We start from the raw sequence: 20644 nt of genomic DNA on the forward strand, positions 1-20644 counted from the left end.
AATCTCTCATGATCCTTTGTATTTCTGCACTGTCAGTTGGTACTTCTCCTTTTTCACTTCTGACTATTGATTTGAGTCTTCTCCCTTTTTTTTCTTGATGAGTCTGGCTAATGGTTACAAATTTGGTTTATCTTCTAAAAGAACCAGCTTTTAGTTTTATTGATATTTGCTATCATTTCATTCATTTCTTTTTCATTTATTTCTGATCTGATCTTTATGATTTCTTTCCTTCTGCTTTGTTCTTCTTCCTCTAATTGCTTTAAGTGTAATGTTAGGTTGTTTATTTGAGGTGTTTCTTTTTTCTTGAGGTAGGATTGTATTGCTATAATCTTCCCTCTTAGAACTGCTTTTGCTGCATCTCATAGGTTTTGGTTCATCGTGGTTTCATTTTTTTTTTTCTAGGTATTTTTAAATTTCCTCTTTGATTTCTTCGGTGATCTCTGGTTATTTAGTCATGCATTATTTAGCCTCCATGTGTTTGTATTTTTTACAGATTTTCCCCGTAATTGATATCTAGTCTTATAGCATTGTGGTTGGATAAGATACTTGATACGATTACAATTTTCTTAAATTTACCAAGGCTTGATTTGTGACCCAAGATATGATCTGTCCTGGAGAATGTTCCATGAGCACTTGAGAAGAAAGTATATTCTGTTGTTTTTGGATGGAATGTCCTATAAATATCAATTAAGTCCATCTTGTTCAATGTATCATTTAAAGCTTGTGTTTCTTTATTTATTTTCATTTTGGATGATCTGTCCATTGGTGAAAGTGGGGTGTTAAAGTCCCCTATTATGATTGTGTTACTGTCAATTTATCCTGTTATGACTCTTAGCATTTGCCTTATGTACTGAGGTCCTCCTATGTTGGGTGCATAAATATTTAAAATTGTTATATCTTCTTCTTGGATTGATCCCTTGTTCACTATGTAGTGCCCTCTTTGTCTCTTGTAATAGTCTTTATTTTAATGTTGATTTTGTCTGATATGAGAATTACTACTCCAGCTTTCTTTTGATTTCCATTTGCATGGAATATCTTTTTCCATTTTCTCACTTTCAACCTGTATGTGTCTCTAAGTCTGAAGTGGGTCTCTTGTAGACAGCATATATATGGGTCTTGTTTTTGTATCCATTCAGACAGTCTTTGTCTTTTGGTTGGAACAGTTAATCCATTTACATTTAAGGTAATTATCGATATATATATTCCTATTACCATTTTCTTAACTGTTTTGGGTTTGTTATTGTAGATCTTTTCCTTCTCTTGTGTTTCCTGCCTAGAGAAATTCCTTTAGCATTTGTTGTTAAGGTGGCTTGGTGGTGCTGAATTCTCTTAGCTTTTGTTTTTCTGTAAAGGTTTTAATTTCACTGTCAAATCTGAATGAGTTCCTTGCTGGGTAGAGTAATCTTGGTTGTAGTTTTTTTCCTTTCATCACTTTAAATATGTCCTGCCACACCCTTCTGGCTTGCAGAGTTTGTGCTGAAAGATCAGCTGTTAACCTTATGGCGATTCCCTTGTATGTTATTTGTTGTTTTTCCCTTGCCGCTTTTAATATGTTTTCTTTGTATTTAATTTTTGATAGTTTGATTAATATGTGTCTTGGCGTGTTTCTCCTTGGATTTATCCTGTATGGGACTCTCTGTGCTTCCTGGACTTGATTAACTATTTCCTTTCCCATATTAGGGAAGTTTTCAACTATAATCTCTTCAAATATTTTCTCAGTCCCTTTCTTTTTCTCTTCTTCTTCTGGGCCCCTATAATTCGAATGTTGGTGCGTTTAATGTTGTTCCAGAAGTCTCTGAGACTGTCCTCAATTATTTTCATTCTTTTTTTTTTTTATTCTGGTCTGCAGTAGTTATTTCCACTATTTTATACTCCAGGTCATTTATCCATTCTTCTGCCTCAGTTATTTTGCTATTGATTCCTTCTAGAGAATTTTAAATTTCATTTATTGTGTTGTTCATCATTGTTTGTTTACTCTTTAGTTCCTCTAGGTCCTTGTTAAACATTTCTTTTATTTTCTCCATTCTATTTTCAAGGTTTTGGATCATCTTTACTATCATTACTCTGAATTCTTTTTTAGGTGTACTGCCTATTTCCTCTTCATTTGTTTGGTCTGGTGGGTTTTTACCTTGCTCCTTCATCTGCTGTGTGTTTCTCTGTCTTCTCATTTTGCTTAACTTACTGTGTTTGGTGTCTCTTCTTCACAGGCTGCAGGTTCCTAGTTCCCATTGTTTTTGGTGTTTGCCTTCAGTTGCTAAGGTTGGTTTAGTGGCTTGTGTAGGCTTCCTGGTGGAGGGGACTGGTGCCTGTGCTCTGGTGGATGAGGCTGGATCTTGTCTTTTTGGTGAGCAGAACCGCATCCCGGGATGTGTTTTGGTGTGTCTGTGAACTTTTTATAATTTTAGGCAGCCTCTCTGCTAACGGGTGGGCTTGTGTTCCTGTGTTGCTAGTTGTTTGCTATGGGCTGTTCAGCACTGTAGCTTGCTGGTCGTTGAGTAGAGTTAGGTCTTAACACTGAGATGGAGATCTATGGGAGAGATTTTGCTGTTTGATATTACATGGGGCTGGGAAGTCTCTGGTGGTCCAATGTCCTGAACTCGAGTCTCCCACCCAAGAGGCTCAGACCTGACACCCGGTCGGAGCACCCAGACCCTGTCAGCCACACAGCTCAGAAGAAAAGGGAGAAAAGAAAGAAAGAAAGAAAAATAAAATAAAATAAAGTTATTGAAATAAAAATATTATTAAAAATAAAAAATTTAAAAAGTAATAAAAATAAAAAGAAGAAAGAAAGAAAGAAGAGAGAAACCAAACCAATAAACAAATCCACCAGTGATAACAAGCACTAAAAACTATACTAAAAAAGAAGGCAAAAATACCAACAGACAGAACCGTAGGACAAATGGGAAAAGCAAAGATGTATGAACAAAATCACACAAAGAAGCATACACATACACACTCACAAAAAGAGAAAAAGGAAAAATATATATATGTATAAATAAAGAGCAACCAAATCAATAAACAAATCTACCAATGATAATAAGCTCTAAATACTAAACTAAGTTAAACATAAAACCAGAAGGAAATTAAATTGTGAAAGCAAACCCCAATTCTATAGTTGCTCTCAAAGTCCACCATCTCAATTTTGTGGTGATTCATTGTCTATTCAGGTTTTCCTCAGATTCAGGGTACATCAAGTTGATTGTGGAGATTTAATCTGCTCCTCCTCAGGTTGCATGGAGAAATGTCCCTTTCTCTTCTTTGTTTGCACATCTCCTGGGGTTCAGCTTTGGATTTGGCCCTGCCTCTGTGTTTAGGTCGCCTGAGGGCGTCTGTTCCCCACCCAGACAGGATGGGGTTAAAGTAGCAGCTGATGAGGGGGCTCTGGCTCACTCAGGCCTGGGGGAGGGAGGGGTACAGTAGTTATAATTGGAATGTGGGGTGAGCATGTGGCAGCAGAGACCAGCACGACTTTGCAGCAGCCTGAGGCATGCCATGTGTTCTCCCGGGGATGTTGTCCCTGGATCACGGGACCCTGGCTGTGGCAGGTTGCACAGGCTCCTGAGGGGGAGGTGTGTGTGTGTGGATAGTGACCTGTGCTTGCACACAGGCTTCTTGGTGGCTGCAGCAGCAACCTTAGCATTTCATGCCCGTCTCTGGTGTCTGTGCTGATAGCTGCCGGTCGCACTTATCTCTGGAGCTCATTTAGGTCATGCTTTGAACCCTGTCTCCATGTGCAGCCCAAAATATGTTCTCTTGTCTCTTAGGCAGTTCCAGAGTTTTTCCTGGACTCCCTCCTGGCTAGCTGTGGTGCACTAGCCTCCTTCAGGCTGTGTTCATGCAGCCAACCTCAGTCTTCTCCCTGGGATCTGACCTCTGAAGCCCGAGCATCAGCTCCCAGCTACCCACCACCCCACCGGGTGAGCAGACAAGCCTCTCAGGCTGGTGAGTGCTGGTCGACACTGATTTTTGTGTAGGAATCTCTCCACTTTGCCCTCTGCACCCCTGTTGCTGCCCTCTCCTCCATGGCTCAAAAGCTTCCCCCCAGCCCATCCCCCATCTCTGCCAGTGAAGGGGCTTCTTAGTGTGTGGAAACTTTTCCTCCTTCACAGCTCCCTCCCAGAGGTGCAGGTCCCATCCCTATTCTTTTGGTCTCCATTTTTTTTTTTTTTCTTTTGCCCTACCCATGTACATGGGGAGTTTCTTGTCTTTTGGGAAGTCTGAGGTCTTCTGCAAACATTCAGTAGGTGTTCTGTAAGGGTTGTTCCACATGTAGATGTATTTCTGATGTATCTGTGGGGAGGAAGATGATCTCCACGTCTTACTCCTCCACCATCTGAAGGTCCTTTCTCTGTAGATGTATTCTTGATGTATTTGTGAGGAGTGACAAATTCCACGTTCTCATCTTCTGCCATCTTGACTCCTCTCCCTCTGATTTTTACATTTTTAATTGGTTGTGTTTAGGGTTGAGTAGGCACTGTCTTAGACTCTATATTGCTTTCAATAGTTATGTTAAGTCTGTCTTATTTTCCTTTTAATTCTATAATTGTGAAGCAAACTAAATGTTTATGCAAGTGATGACAATTATAAGAGAGTATTAAAATCGCATTTATGCTTTTTTTCTGCAATCAAATGCATGTTATATTTCCTAATATATTAAACATTTGGGTTCTTTAACTGTTCTTTTCATGGGTAAAATAAGCTGTGTTGTAGTGGCTTTTGGCTAAAAGCAAAATGTTCTGATCCAAAAGAAAGCCAAGAAAAAGAACCATGCCATACTAGGAATGAACGTTTAACCTGGATAAGGGAAGACATGAGAGATGACAGAATTCCTATCTTTAGATATTTGAAGAGTGTCATGTGTAACAGGGAGTAGACTTTATTTTATTTGGCTTTGGTAGGCTGAACTAGGTTGAAATGTCAGGGATGTGGAGTTTTGTCTCACTAGAAGGGAGGACTTCTAACAATTATGATTGTTAAAAATGTAACCATCCACATTAATAACTTTTTCACTGAACTTGCCCTGAGAGCTAGAGCTGAAGTAGAGGCAGCCCCTTTTGCTGCATCTACTACCAGATACCCTCTAGTCCGTCACATATTCTGGCAGTTGCTTTCAATGGTTGCAAGGATAGTCTCAATAAATGTGAATGTCTGAAGCTACTGTAATTCTGTTAATAAATACAGATCTTTAAAGTTACTGAAGCTTCTGAAAGTTCCATGCTATATAAGCAGAACTAATTGTGCCCTCAGCCAAATTCTGAAGGAGACAAAGTTTATCTGAGTTGTAATATCTTTTCCAAGCCCCTATCTTTCAAGGCCTAGTGACCTGGCAGCCCTTCCCCAGACCTTTATCCCATGTTTCATTCCTAAATGTTCATCGACTAACCTCAGCAGTCATCTAATCCCTGATAAGATTGTCTTTCAAAATAGATTGAGTTTTATCTCTCTCAGCATTGAGGATAGGGAAAGCTGGATCTCAAACTTTGAAAATACAGATAGAGATAATTGTAAAACTGAATGTAAAACAAGAATTTTGAAATGTATGTTTGGCAGCTATTTGCCAGGCAGACTTACTTTTTGGTTATCTCTGCAAGTTTGATTACTTCCTCTGACTACTAAGGGAAAAACCTGACTGAAGTTATTGCCAAAACATTGATCTTTTTGATTCTGAAAATATCTTCAACAGTACTCTTATCCAGTTGTAGATTGGCAAGATATTTTCAGTTTACATAGAAAAGACTTTTTGAGTTTATGAAAGTTCACACTTGAATACCTCTTTGGTAGAATACAAATATATTTGTATACCCAAACATGGACTGATATGCCCTTGACCCTATTTTTCTCTATTTTCTGCAGAAATCATCACTCTGATGCTTTCCCTAAGGAAGGAACACAAATTCCCAAGATGGGAAGTAACAGCGCAAACAGTACAAGGGCAAAGTGCACTGATCTTCAAATGTCATTTCAGTACTCTCTCTATGCAACCACTTACATCCTCATATTTATCCCTGGTCTACTGGTGAACAGTGCAGCCTTGTGGGTTTTGTGCCGCTTCATCAACAAGAAAAATAAAGCCATCAGTTTTATGATCAACCTCTCTGTGGCTGACCTTGCTCATGTGCTGTCTTTACCCCTCCGGATTTACTATTACATCAGCCACCACTGGCCTTTCCAGAGGGCCCTTTGCCTGCTGTGCTTCTACCTAAAGTATCTCAACATGTATGCCAGTATTTGTTTCCTGACATGCATCAGCCTTTAAAGGTGCTTCTTTCTCCTCAAGCCTTTCAGGGCCAGAGACTGGAAGCGTAGGTATGATGTGGGCATCAGTGCTGCCATCTGGGTCATCGTGGGGACTGCTTGTTTGCCACTTCCAATTCTGAGAAATGCTGGATTAGCCAACAATACTGAATCCTGCTTTGCCGATTTAGGGCTTCAACACATTAGCATGGTGTCTACTATTGGCATGGTAACTGTAGCTGAACTTGGAGGGTTTGTTTTACCTGTTGTAATTATTACTTATTGCACATGGAGAACAAGAAAAATTTTACAGGAATTCCAAGTTCCCCCTCAGAATACCAAAGAGAGAAAAAAGGCTTTGTGGATGGTCCTGATGTGTGCAGTGGTATTCATTGTGTGTTTCACACCCTACCACCTCAACTTCCCTTTCTTTATGATGGTGAAGCAACGAATCTTTTCAAACTGCTCCTTTATTAAGAGCACTCAATTTTTCCACATAATTTCCCTGTGTCTTGCAAATCTAAATTGCTGTCTTGATCCAGTTGTATATTATTTTATGACCTCAGAATTTCGTGATGGATTTTCGGAGCATGGTAGTTTGGTTCTTCAGTCATGTGTGAAATGCAAGGATGGTGCTTTGGAAATTCAGCATAGGAAGGAGGATCTTCAAACTATCTCTCTTGAATTTATGGATGATTCCAAAACAATGTAATCAAATAATTACCTAGAATAATCTATATGCTCTATCAGTTTATCTATGTCACCTTGAAGATCTTTCTTTAAAAAAATGGTACCCTTAAGTGCCTTAATGAAACATGGCTCCTTTTCCTTAATCCTCAAAATGATTCTTCTGGAAAAAAATATTAAAGCCTATATTTTCTGTCCAAATGGAAATATTGTTCTATGGAGCATATGAGAAAATAACTTTATTTACACAAAAGGATGAACAACAGAATGAACTGCACCCCTGTTCCTCAACAATAGGTCCAAAATTTTCACCTTCCCCTGCAAGAAACAAAATGCAAATTGAAAATAGATGAACATAGATGAATTGTCTACACATTTAAAAATGTACAGGAGAACAATACTATCTTTGCTTTATCAAAAAGTTATACACAGGTGGAGTGGCCAAGATGGCAAAGTAGGAAGACCCTGATCTCAACTCCTTCCACAGGCACACCAAAATTACAAATACTTACAGAGCAACCATTGATGAGAACAACCTGAACACTAGCAGAAAAGATATTTTACAACTAAAGTAAAGAAGGAACCACAACAAGATGGGTAGGAGAAGTGGAGACACAGTATAGTCAAGAGCCATACCCCTGGATAGGTGACCCACAAACAGGAGAATAATTACAATTGCAGAGGTTCTCCACAAGGAATGAAGGGTCTGAGCCCCACATTAAGCTCCCCAGCCCAGAGATCCTGCACTAGAAAGACAAGCTTCTAGACTGTTTGGCTTTCAAGGCCAGTGGGGCTTAGTTTCAGGAGAGCTGAAGGGCTGTGGGAAATAGAGACTGTACTCTTAAAGGGCACACACAAAATCTCACAAGCTCTGAGACCCAGGGCAGAAGCAACAATTTGAAACAAACTTGGGTTAGACCCACTTGCTGATCTTCTGATCTTGGAGAGCCTCCCAGAGAGGAGGCAATTGGGGCTCACCCTAGGGACATCGACACTGACAGCAGCTATTTTTGGAAACTCATCCTACCATGAGGGCACTGATGCTGGCAACACCATTTTGGGATCCTCCCTCTAGCAGGCTGGCTGATTTAGGACCCCCTGAGCTTCCAAGGACCTGGCCTTGTTCACCACAGCACACAAAATCCAGCCCAACACACAACAGGCCAGCACCAGGTCTGTGAAATCAAGGCCCCAGAGCCAGAATAACCAGGACCCAGCTCCACCCACCAGTGGGCCAGCACTAACACTGGGGTCCAGCCTTACCCCCCAGGGATGGGAATTAGCCCTGGGATATTTGGGTCCCAGCCCTTCCCACATGTGGGTGGACATCAACTCTGGGACCCCCTGCACACTGCAGCCAGATATACCAGGATTCAGTTGTGCCCATTGGGCCAGAACTAGCCCAAGGACCCTCTTGGTCCCAGCTCCACCCACCATTGAGTTGACACTAGCTCTGGGACTCCCGACCATAGTCAAAGACCCCAGGTCCTAACTCTGCACACAAGGAGCTGGTAGTATCCCTGGGACCAAGCCTTACCCACGAGTGGGAAGGCACCAGCGTCAGGATGCCCAAGGCACCATATCCTCCCATGAGGATGTTGAAACCAGCTCTAGGACACTTTGATCCCCTCAGCCATCTGCCCTTGGCCATGGCCCAGCTCAACAGCAGGTGGATACTAGCTCCAGGATCCTAACCCTGCAGCCAGCCACCTTATGACATAGCCCATCTCACCAGTGGGCTGGCACCAGGACCAGGATTTCCCTGGTCATGCACCTAGTCATGGCAGGATTATGCCTTACCCACCAGAAGCCAGTAGTCTCCACACAAGGCAGGGGCTGGCAACCAACTGGACCAGGAGACAGATACACCTACCAGTATCCATAGTAGTCAGCTTATCACAGCAGGAAAACCCAGATAGCCCATATAGGGGGCACCCTGAGAGCATGTAGCTCTGGTGACAAGAAGGGAGTGTGCTGCTGTGCCCCATAGCATGTCTCCTACATAAGACTACTTCTCTAAGATAAGGAAATATAAGCAGTATACCAAATACATAGAAATAAAAACAGCAAATTAGACAAAATGAAGTGACAGAGCAATATGTTCCAAATGAAGTAACAAGATAAAACCCCAGAAGAAGAACTAATTTAATTGTAGATAAGCAATCTACCCAATAAAGCATTCATGGTGGTGATCATAAAGATGCTCAAATAACTCAGGACAAAAAGTGGATGAACACAGTGAGAATAGTAATAAAAAAGAGTTAGAAAATATAAAGAAGAACCAAACAGAGATGAAGAATATAATAAATGAACTAAAAATTAAACTTGAATGAATCAACAGTAGATTAGATGATACATAGGAACAGATCAGCAAAGTGGAAGACAGAGTAGTGGAAATTGTTTTAGCTAAACAGAAAAAAGAACACAGAATTTTAAAAAATGGGAACAGTTTAAGAGACCTCTGAGACAACATCAAGCATAATAACATTCTCATTATAGGGGTCCCAGAATGAGAAGAGAAAGAGGAAGTGGCAAAGAACATATTTGAAGACATAATAGCTGAAAACTTAACTAACTTGCGAAATGAAAAATTCATCCAGGTCCAGGAAGCACAGAGACTTTGCAAGCAGGATCAAACCAAAAATGACTACACAAAGACACACTGTAATTAAAATGAAAAAAAAAGAAAAAGAAAAAAGGGAATATTAAAAGCAGCAAGGGAAAAGTAGCAAGTTACATACAATGAAACTCCCATAATACTATCATTGACTTTTAGGTAGAAACTCTGCAGGTAGAGGCGTGGGCCATGACATATTTAAAGGAATGAAGGGGAAAAACCTTGACATATTTAAAGGAATGAAGGGGAAAAACCTATCATGAAGAATACTCAACCTGACAAGGCTAACATTCAGATTTGAAGGAGATATTAAAAGTTCTACAGGCAAGCAAAAACAGAAAGAGTTCAGGAGCACAAAACCAGATTTAAAAGAACTGTTAAAGGGATTTCTCTAAGCAGAAAAAGAAAAGCCTCAGCTAGAAATATGAAAATTAAGAAATGAAAAATCTCATTGGTAAAGGCAAATATGCAGTAATGGTAGTAAATCAACAACATATAAAGCTAGAAGGAAGGTTAAAAGACAAAAGTTGTAAAATCAGCTGTATACATGATAAGTAGTTAAGGGGATACACAAAACAAAAAGATGTAAAATATGATGTCAAAAACAATAAATGGGGGAGAAGTAAAATTTCATGGTTGGAAAAATGCTTTCAAAGTTAAGAAATCAGCAACTTATATAACATGCATATATATAGATTGTTATATATAAAACCCATGATAACCACAAACCAAAAATCCATAATAGATACAGAACACCAAAGACAGAAATGAATCCAAACATACCACTGAAGATATTTATCAAATCACAAGAGAAGAGACCAAAAGAAGAAGAAAGGAACAAAAAGAACTATATCTATCAATAATTACTTTATTTATTTATTTATTTAAAAAATAAATTTATTTATTTATTTGTTTTTATTTTTGGTTGTGTTAGGTCTTTGTCGCTGTGTGTGGGTTTTCTCTAGTTGCAGTAAGTGGGCGCTACTCTTCATTGCAGTGCATGGGTTTCTCATTGCAGTGGCTTCTCTTGTTGGGGAGCATGGGATCTAGGCATGCAGGCTTCAGTAGTTGTGGCACATGGGCTCTAGAGCACAGGCTCAGCAGTTGTGGTGCACAGGCCCAGTTGCTGTGCCGTACATGGGATCTTCCTGTACCAGGGCTCTAACCCGTGTCCCCTGCACTGGCAGGTGGGTTCTTAACCACTGCACAACCAGGGAAGCCCAATAATTACTTTAGATATAAATGGAACATATGCTCCAATCAAAAGACATAGAGTGGCTGAATGGATACAAAAATAAGGCTCATATATATGTGGGCTACAAGAGATTCCCTTAAGATCTCAAGACACATGTGAACTGAAAATGGGAAGATGGCAAAAGATATGCCATGCACATGGAAACGAAAGGAAGCAGGGGTAGCAATACTTCCATCAAACAAAATAGACCTTAAAATAAAGACTGTAATAAGAGACAAAAAAAGACATTACATAATGATAAAGGGATATATACAAGAAGAATATATAATAATTGTAAATATATATGCACCCAACATTAGTACATAAATACATAAAGCAAATATTAACAGACATAAAATGAGAAATTGACAATAACACAATAATTGTAGGGGACTTTTTAACACTCCACTTACATCATTGGACTGATCATCCAGACAGAAAATCAGTAAGGAAACACTGGTCTTAAATGACACATTAGATCAGCAACAGAATATAAATTATTTTCAAGTGCACATGAAACATTCTCCAGGACAGATCACATGCTAGATGACAAAACAAGTCTTGGTAAGTTTAAGAAAATTGAAATCATATATCAGCCATCTTTTCTGACCACAATGTTATGAGACTAGACTAGAAATCAATTACATGGAAAAAAACTGCAAAAATCACAAACACAAGGAGGCTAAACAATGTGCAATAAATAACCAGTGGATTACTGAAGATCTCAAAGAGAAAATGAAAAGTACCTGGAGATAAGTGCAAATGAAATTACAATGATCCAAAATCTGTGGGTTTCAGCAAAAGCATTTCTAAGAGAGTAGTTTATAGAAATATCATACAGTAAGTTCCATACATACAAACCTTCAAGTCGTGATCTTTCAAAGATGTGAACATGTGTTTGCATGTCCAATAATGTAAGTTAGTTCACGTGTCTGGCATACATTGTCTCATACATGCATTCTCTATGAGTGGTTGTGCTTTTGTGTACTTTACTGTACAGTACTGTATAGAGTACAGTAGTACAGTATCTTTATTTCAAGCACAGGAAGTCCACAAGCCAAGTGTAAAACTAGCAGTATATAGCCAATTGTGTTAGTTGGGTACCTATGCTAACTTTGTTGGACTTAAGAATGAGCTCTCAGGATGGAATTTTTCGTATGTAAGGGACTTACTGCACAAGCTTTTCTCAGGAAACAAGAAAAATCTCAAATTAAAAGCCTAACCTTACACCTATAGGAAGTAGGAAAAGAAGAATTAACAAAACCCAAAGTTAGTAGAAGGAAAGAAATAAAGATCAGAGCTGAAATAAATTAAATATAGAAAGGTCAATAAAACTAAGAGTTAGTTCTTTGAAAAGATGAACCAAATCGATAAAGCTTTAGCCAGGCTCATCAAGAAAAAAGAGAGAGGACCCAAATCAATAAAATGAAAAACGAAAAAGAAGTTATAGGTGACACCACAGAAATACAAAGGATCATAAGAGCTTACTATGAACAACTATATGCCAATAAAATGGACAACATAAAAGAAATGGAAAAAATTCCTAGAAATGTACAATCTCCCAAGACTGAACAAGGAAGAAATAAAAAATATGAACAGACCAATTATCAGTAATGAAACTGAATCAGTAATTTAAAAAGCTTCCATCAAACAAAGGTCAGGAACAGATGGCTTCACAGGTGAATTCTACCAAACATGTAGAGAAGAGTTAATACTTAGTTTTCTCAAACTATTCAATAAATTTGCAGAGCACATAATGCTTCTGAACTAATTCTAAGAGGCCAGCATCACCCTGTTAGCAAAACCAGACAAAGATATCACACAAAAAAGAAAATTACAGGCAAATATCACTGATGAACATAGATGCAAAAATTCTCTACAAAATATTAGCACACCAAATCCAACAATACATTAAATAGATCATACATAATGATCAAGTGAGATTTATTCCAAGGACACAAGGATAGTTCAATATCTGCAAAATAATTTAATATACCACATTAACAAATTGAAGAATAAAAATCATATGGTCATCTCAATAGGTGCAGAAAAAGCTTTTGACAAAATTCAACATCCATTTATGATAAAAAGCTCTCCAGAAAATGGACATAGAGGGAATATACCTCAATATAATAAAGGCTGTATATGACAAGCCCACAGATAACATTATACTCAATGATAAAAAGGTGAAAGCATTTATTCTAAGATCAGGAGCAAGACAAGGATGCCCACTCTCAAGACTTTTATTCAACATAATATTGAAAGTCCTAGCCACAGCAATCAGGAATCCAATGTGGAAAGGAAGAAGTAAAACTGTTTTTGCTTACCAATGACATGGTACTCTATATAGAAAATCCTAAAGATGTCACCAAGAAAACTACTAGAACTCATTAAAGAATTCTGTAAAGTGCAGGACACAAGATTAATATATAGGAATCTGTTGCAATTTTATACACTATAAAGGAACTATTAGAAAAAGAAATTAAGAAAGCAATCCTATTTACTATCACATCAAAAAGAGTAAAATACCTAGGAATAAATCTAACTAAGTAGGTAAAAGACCTGTACTCTGAAAACTATAGCTCAGTGATGAATGAAACTGAAGAGGACACAAGCAGATGCAAGGACATACTATGCTCATGGATAGGAAGAATCAATATTGCTAAAATGACCATACAACCCAAGGCAATCTACAGATTCAATGCAACCTCTATCAAATAACAATGGCATTTTTCACAGATTTAGAACAAATAATTAAAAAATGTGACCCTAAATAGTCCAAAGTATCATGCTCCCTGATTTCAAACTATACTACAAAGCTATACTATACTACAAATCAAAACTCTATGATACAGACACACTTATATGGGCAATTAATCTATGACAAAGGAGACATGAATATGCAATGGAGAAAAGACAGCCTCTTCAGTAAATGTTACTGGGAAAACTGGACAGTTACATGCAAAATAATAAAATGGGATTAATTTCTAACACCATATACAAAAGTAAACTAAAAATGGATTAAATACTTAAATGTAAGACCCGAAACCATAAAACTTCTAGAAGAAAATATAGGTAATACTCTGTGAAATCTGCATTAGCAATATTTTTTAAATATGTCTCCTCAGGCAAGGGAAACAATAGAAAAAAATAAACAAATGGGACTACATCAACAAAAATATTTTGCACAGCAAAGGAAACTATCAATGAAATGAAAAGGCTGCATACTGAATGGGAGAAGATACTTGCAAATGATATATCTGGTAAGAGGTTAATATCCAAAATATACAATTTACCATCAAAAAACTAAAAATCTGATTAAAACATGGGCAGAGGACCTGAATATACATTTTTCCAAAAATAACATACAGATAGCCAACAAATATATTAATACATTAAAAGATGCTCAACACCACTAATCATCAGGGAAATGCAAATAAAAACTAAAATGAGATATCACCTCACACCTGTCAAAAATAACAATTATCAAGAACAAAAAAATAAGTTTTGGCAAATATTGGAGAAAAGGGTGCTCTCATGCACTGTTGCTGGGAATTTAAATTGGTGCATCCACTATGGAAAAAATTATAGAGATTCCTCAAAAAGGTAAAAATAGAACTATCATATAATCTAGCAATTTCACTCCTGGATATTTATCCTAAAAAGACAAATACAGTAGTTAGATATGATATATGCACCCCTATGTTTTTGCAGCATTATTTACAATAGTCAAGATATGGAAGCAACCCAAGTGTCCATCGATAGATGAATGAATATTGAAGATGTAGTATATACATATATATAGTGGAATATTATTTAATCATAAAAAGAATGAAATCTTATCATTTGTGACCACATGGGTGAGCCTAGAAAGTATTGTTTTAAGTAAAATAAGTCAGACAGAGATAAGTACTGTGTGATTTCACTTATATGTGGAATCTAAAAAACAAAACAAAACAAATGGACAAACACAACAAAACAGAAACAGAGACATAGATACAGAGAACAAATGGTGGTTGCCAGAGGGAATGGGGGTGGGAGGAGGAGAGAAATTGTTGAGGGAGATTGAGGTACAGACTTTCAATTACAAAATAAATGAATCACAAGTTTGAAACATACAGTGTGGAGAATAATCAATAATTATGTAGTATCTTTGTGTGGTGACAGATGGTAACTAGAATTATCATGGTGATCATTTTGAAATATATAGAAATATCAAGTCACTATGTTGTGTAACAGGAATTAACATAGTGTTGTAGGTTAATTATACTTCAGAAACAAAGAATCAAACAAAGTCATAGAAAAAGGGATCAGATTTGTGGTTACCAGAGGCATAGGATGGGGGCAGGGGGAATTGGTTTAAGGTGGTCATAAGGTACATATTTACTGTTATAAGATAAATAAATACTAGGGATGTAATGTACAACATGATAAATATAACTAGCACAACTGTACATCATACATGAAAATTTTTGAGAGAAAATCCTGAGTTCTCACCACAAGGCAAAATTTTTTTTCTATTTCTTTATAAAATAGAAAAAACAGATGCTATTCTTTGTATCTATATAAGATGATGGATGTTCACTAAACTTATTGTGGTAATCATTTCGTGTTGTATGTAAGTCAGATCATTGTGTTTTACACCATAAACCTATACAGTGCTGTATGTCAATTATATCTCAATAAAACTGGAAGAAAAGAGAAAGTAAGACGCAGACCCCTGTCTTACAAGTACATGTGACAAGTATTAACAGAAGTCTGGACAGTTGTCAGGGGAGTACAGGAGTGAAATGTGCTCAAGAGTATCAAAAAGACAACAAAATATCATTCCACCATTTGTTTCTCTCAAGCTAAAAAAGGCAGGATCCAAAAATTTGCTCAACACAGAATGGAAACTTCTTGTCTCCAAAGTGAAAAACCAAAAATTATCCCAGTGGACAGACTACCCATAAAGAATATTCTTTTTCTCATATAAAGAATATATTTAAGAAATAAATGTCTTCTTATGTTGATATCTGACAATTTTAACAATAATTGAAAATATTTATCGAGCACTTACTATGCATCTGGCATGTAAGTGCTTCTGATACATCAACTCATTTAATTGTCACAGTTTCTCCAAGATGAGAAAAGACAGAGAGAGGAAACTTGTCCAAGGACACAGGACTAGTAAGTAGAGTTTTCCCTCTGGAGACTATGCTCTTTCATAAATATACTCTTCCTCCTCCCTGGAGATTCTGATCACTGTGGAATTAAAAAATGGCTACCTGAGAGGATGATGTCTTTCTATAGTAATTTCTACATTGCTCTTGCTGCTGAAAAAGATTCTCACTAGATTAAATAGATGACGTTTCTCTACATACACACACCACACGTTTCCTCTCACCCAAACATTTAAAAATAGGAAGGTTGAGTTCTAAGCTCCTTTCCAGGGAATTAACAATTTTTCTTGTGAGTTATCTCCTTTAAAGAGGCTTAATTCTCTGGGTGATCCTAGAGGTCAGGGGGTTGATGTTGCTGCTTTGGGGAGACAAGACTAGAGGAAAGAGGGATAACCTTTCTTAAAACTCATACAGGTTTGGATTTTCTTAAGTTTCTGCAAGTGTTGGAAGGTCATGCTCTTTGTGCATTGTGCATGGCATGGTAACTACAGGATGGCCATAGAGTCTTGACTCTAAGCACTGTTACCTTAAGCACATTGATAGAATCTCTCTGGTGTGACATGTGATCGCTTGGAAGACTAATCTGAGAGGCATTTCAGTGCCTGCCAAATGTGGAAGGTCAGGATCCATGAAAACAACATTTGGCAGAAGGTTTGATGTCAATGATGGCAGTCACCGAGGCTTACAGCAGTCACTCCTAATTTATAGGCAACTCAAAGTGCCTAGAATAGGAACTTGGAGAGGGGGAGGTCACCCACATTCCTCCATCTATTCTAATGAGTGGGGGCTTAGAGTCAAAATTAATGTGATTTATAAAAATTATGTAAGGTGAGATTTCATGGACCTGGGCATGTGGATGATATACATTTCACCATACTGTGATATATATGACTCTTAGAGTAGTTGCTCCATAGGACTGCAAAGACATAAAAAGCAACACACAGTGATTCAAAAAGAATTGAACACTTGAAAACATTTAGTACTTGATAGATAGTTTTTATATGAATATGTAATAAAATAAATTTATACAGGAACTTTCATGTTTATTTCCAATAATCTTACAGATGTTCCCTTTGAGTCCCTCATGTCAAAGGGACATCAGTATTCCACATCAGTATTGCTGCTGATTCATCCTAGATTATACATCTCCACTGAAGGTAGAAGTGAAGCCACAGTGTTACTTCTTTCCTCAAGACCACAAGGAGATGTAAACCCAAGGTTGTTCATGAATCCCCATAAGAAGTCAGGTAGTCTAGAACATTTTAAAAGTCTTCCAATCTGTTTGAATCACCCTGTTTTTGTACTTATATTCTCTGACAATATGTCAAAGGTGATGATCTAACTTTTTTGGAGAGCAGCCATGTTCTCAATAACAATAAGCATTTATCTAAACTTCATGCAGCCAACACACTTACATTACACCACAGGTGTGCCACATGTTAATCAAAGCTCTTTGCAGAGGAGAGGAAAACAATGTTTCACAATGTTACTGTGATTAAAAGCAGAGTACCTAGAGTTACCTTGCCTGGGTTCTTAGATATGTCCCCAATATAAAAAGATCACAAATTAGTAAACTGAGGAAGCATTAAACCATATTAAAATATTTATGTATATGAGGGAAAGAGTATATTTGTGAATGTGTGTGTATGTAGTATCTTCCATACATTTGATCATTTAACTTTAGGTATGCACTGTGACGTTGAGACAATAAAAACATATGCTCTACTTTTTTCATGCTTGCAATCTGGTATGATCATGATTGTAGTATAAACAAATTTCAGAATTTTATAATGTAATTATGGTACAGGTTTAAGGCATTTGTGTTTATTTCTATCATTCTTCTCAAGGATAATGTATTGTCATGTAATTAATCCTTTATAGGAATTTTTTAAAATTAAAAATAAAAAAAAAGGAAATATGCACTATTTGAGAAAAGTAGCCTAAAGAAGAAATGTTTGTTAATATTATTAGGAGTTATGGGAATTAATACCCTTATAACTTGGAACATCTATGAGACTTTCATTTTCTCCCCTTAGGGGAATAAACAATTTGGATTCATCCCAAATATCTCAAAAGTATCATGAGATTCACACACAACACATACAGCTTAAGCACAAAATAATATTGTATCCTAATGTATTTCACGAACTTCAGAGTTTCAGAGTTTGCAATGAAAGCTCTTTGCTTGGATGTCTGTATGTGTGATGTAATGTACGCTTTTATATAATGACACTCATTTAGCAAATATTTTGTTATATTCGTTCATTAAAATCAACTGTGCCATGGTCTGCCTAGATTAATTCCTCTATAAACATCCTCAGTCACAACTTGATATATGTAAACCATGAGTTAATGAAGAATCAAACACAGGCATATAGTTTTTCGGTTGGACCTCATTTCTCACAAGTAAAGATACATGTAAGGAGAACAGTGGTGAATTGAATCTTATTATAAATGCAGAATGAAAAATTGCTATTTTTGAAATCTCTGTGGTTAAGTCATTTTGTAATACAAATCACTCCCATTGGAAAATTTGATACTTAAAATTTCATATTTGGATTTCATTAAAATGGTATTTCAAAAAGCAGTGGTTAGTTTTATAAAATTATAAACTTATTTTCTTGTCTTTATAAGATTGGAAATTCACAGAATGTTTTGTGTGAATTTTTTGTAATAGTGATTGCCTAACAAAACAAAAACAGATAACATTTACCACGATGGTGGGAGCAGGGTAAAACCTAGATTTTCTGAAGCCCTCGAGGAATCTGTATTTTAGACAATTGTATTCTGTAGAAATGATCAAGTAGCTCTTTAAGTATCTGAATATTTAAAACACCATTTTAGGTGCAAATATTTCTAAATTATATTCTTTCTGATCCACATAAGCAGTTTGTTTTAAACAAGGGGACATGGTGTATGAGAGAAGCATTAATCCAGATTCAGAGAACCAGGATCCTAGTTTCAGGTCTGCCATTGATAAGCTACGTGACTTTGGGCAAGTTATCTTTCTTTGGGATTTAGTTTTATTATTTGTCCATAAGGAAGCTAGACTAGATGATCTCAGTATGAAGCAAACTTTTTGGAAAGTGCTTTATAAACTCTTAAGCACTTTACAAATGTTTGCTTTTGTTATTATTAGTATTAATATTGTTATCATTTAAGAAGAGGTTCAACTCTAACATTTAATGTAATCTTTTTAGGATGACTGAAGGTCATATTATAAACTTCAGTTATTTTACTGTATGCGTTTGCTTCTTTCAGAGGTATTGAAATTTGTAGGATTGCCTGTACCTACACTAAAATTGTCCCATGGATTTCCTTTCTTTTTTTTTAACATACATAGTGGATTTATTATTTATTTATTTATTTATTTATTCAAACAGAAAGTCACAAAATTATAATCATACTCATCAGTTCACTCAGTCCCATGTAATTAATTTTTTTTATCTTGATCTTTTATTAGCACTTTTATGAATTCATCAGTTTTCCATTAGAGTTCTGAAAATGCTTATTCATTCAGTTCAGCAGTATAGTCATGTACCAGAAACCTGAGCTTGTCAGACTCTTTTCCATGAATTCCTTGAAGATGAAACCCTTTTATAGGAACATTTTTGCAAAACCATCAGAGTACAACCAGAACTGTCTGTAAATGACAAAAGATTTAAAAATGACCACGGTTAAAGATTTGATGAAAGTTCAAAATAATGCAATTGACAAGGAAATTTAGTTATTTCTGAGATACACATTTTAAAATAGTAACTAGAATTATGACTTATAACATTATACCAGAACATATAAGATTTTTAGGAATTTCATGTAATGTCTGAAACATTTTTATTAACATAGTTCCATACAAATAACCCAAAGAAAGTTTAGTATTAGTTGTTTTTTGTTTTTTGGTTTTTTTAATTTTTGAATTTTATTTTATTTATTTTTTTATACAGCAGGTTCTTATTAGTCATCAATTTTATACACATCAGTGTATACATGTCAATCCCAATCGCCCAATTCAGCACACCACCATCCCCACACCCCCACGGCTTTCCCCCTTGGTGTCCATACGTTTGTTCTCTACATCTGTGTCTCAATTTCTGCCCTGTAAACCGGTTCATCTGTACCATTTTTTAGGTTCCACATACATGCGTTAATATACGATACTTGTTTTTCCCTTTCTGACTTACTTAACTCTGTATGACAGTCTCTGGATCCAAACACGTCTCCACAAATGACCCAATTTCGTTCCTTTTTATGGCTGAGTAATCTATTATATATATGTACCACGACTTCTTTTTCCATTCATCTGTTGATGGGCATTTAGGTTGCTTCCATGATCTGGCTATTTTTTTTTTTAATTTATTTGTTATTTATTTATTATTTATTTTTGGCTGTGTTGGGTCTTCGTTTCTGTGCGAGGGCTTTCTCAAGTTGTGGCAAGTGGGGGCCACTCTTCATTGTGATGCGCGGGCCTCTCACTATCACGGCCTCTCTTGTTGTGGAGCACAGGCTCCAGACGCGCAGGCTCAGTAGTTGTGGCTCACGGGCCTAGTTGCTCCGTGGCATGTGCGATCCTCCCAGACCAGGGCTCGAACACGTGTCCCCTGCATTGGCAGGCAGATCCCCAACCACTGCGCCACCAGGGAAGCCCCATGACCTGGCTATTTTAAATAGTGCTGCAATGAACATTGGGGTGCATGTGTCTTTTTGAATTAT

The 20644-nt window shown here is 37.0% G+C and overlaps 1 protein-coding gene, 1 long non-coding RNA gene and 1 pseudogene across 3 annotated transcripts in view; 2 read left to right on the forward strand and 1 right to left on the reverse strand.

Annotated features, from left to right (window-relative positions):
- Positions 1-6946, forward strand: part of LOC309653056 (putative P2Y purinoceptor 10) — an 82787-nt pseudogene extending 75841 nt beyond the window's left edge. Inside the window, exon 2 of the transcript XR_014268766.1 lies at positions 5854-6946. The product of XR_014268766.1 is annotated as a putative P2Y purinoceptor 10 (transcript). The remainder of the gene's footprint in view (positions 1-5853) is intronic.
- Positions 1-20644, forward strand: part of LOC309653088 (uncharacterized protein) — a 372770-nt gene that overhangs the window by 34202 nt on the left and 317924 nt on the right. The gene's annotated exons all lie outside the window — the stretch shown is intronic.
- LOC309653135 lies at positions 4910-19537 on the reverse strand. The gene is made up of 2 exons (XR_014259008.1): positions 9793-19537; positions 4910-9759 (listed from the first exon to the last, which is right to left on the reverse strand). It is a non-coding gene; the product is annotated as an uncharacterized lncRNA (long non-coding RNA).

The sequence above is a fragment of the Balaenoptera physalus genome (genome assembly GCF_965194825.1).
Source record: "Balaenoptera physalus genome assembly, chromosome: X".
NCBI classification, from domain to species: Eukaryota; Metazoa; Chordata; class Mammalia; order Artiodactyla; family Balaenopteridae; genus Balaenoptera; species Balaenoptera physalus.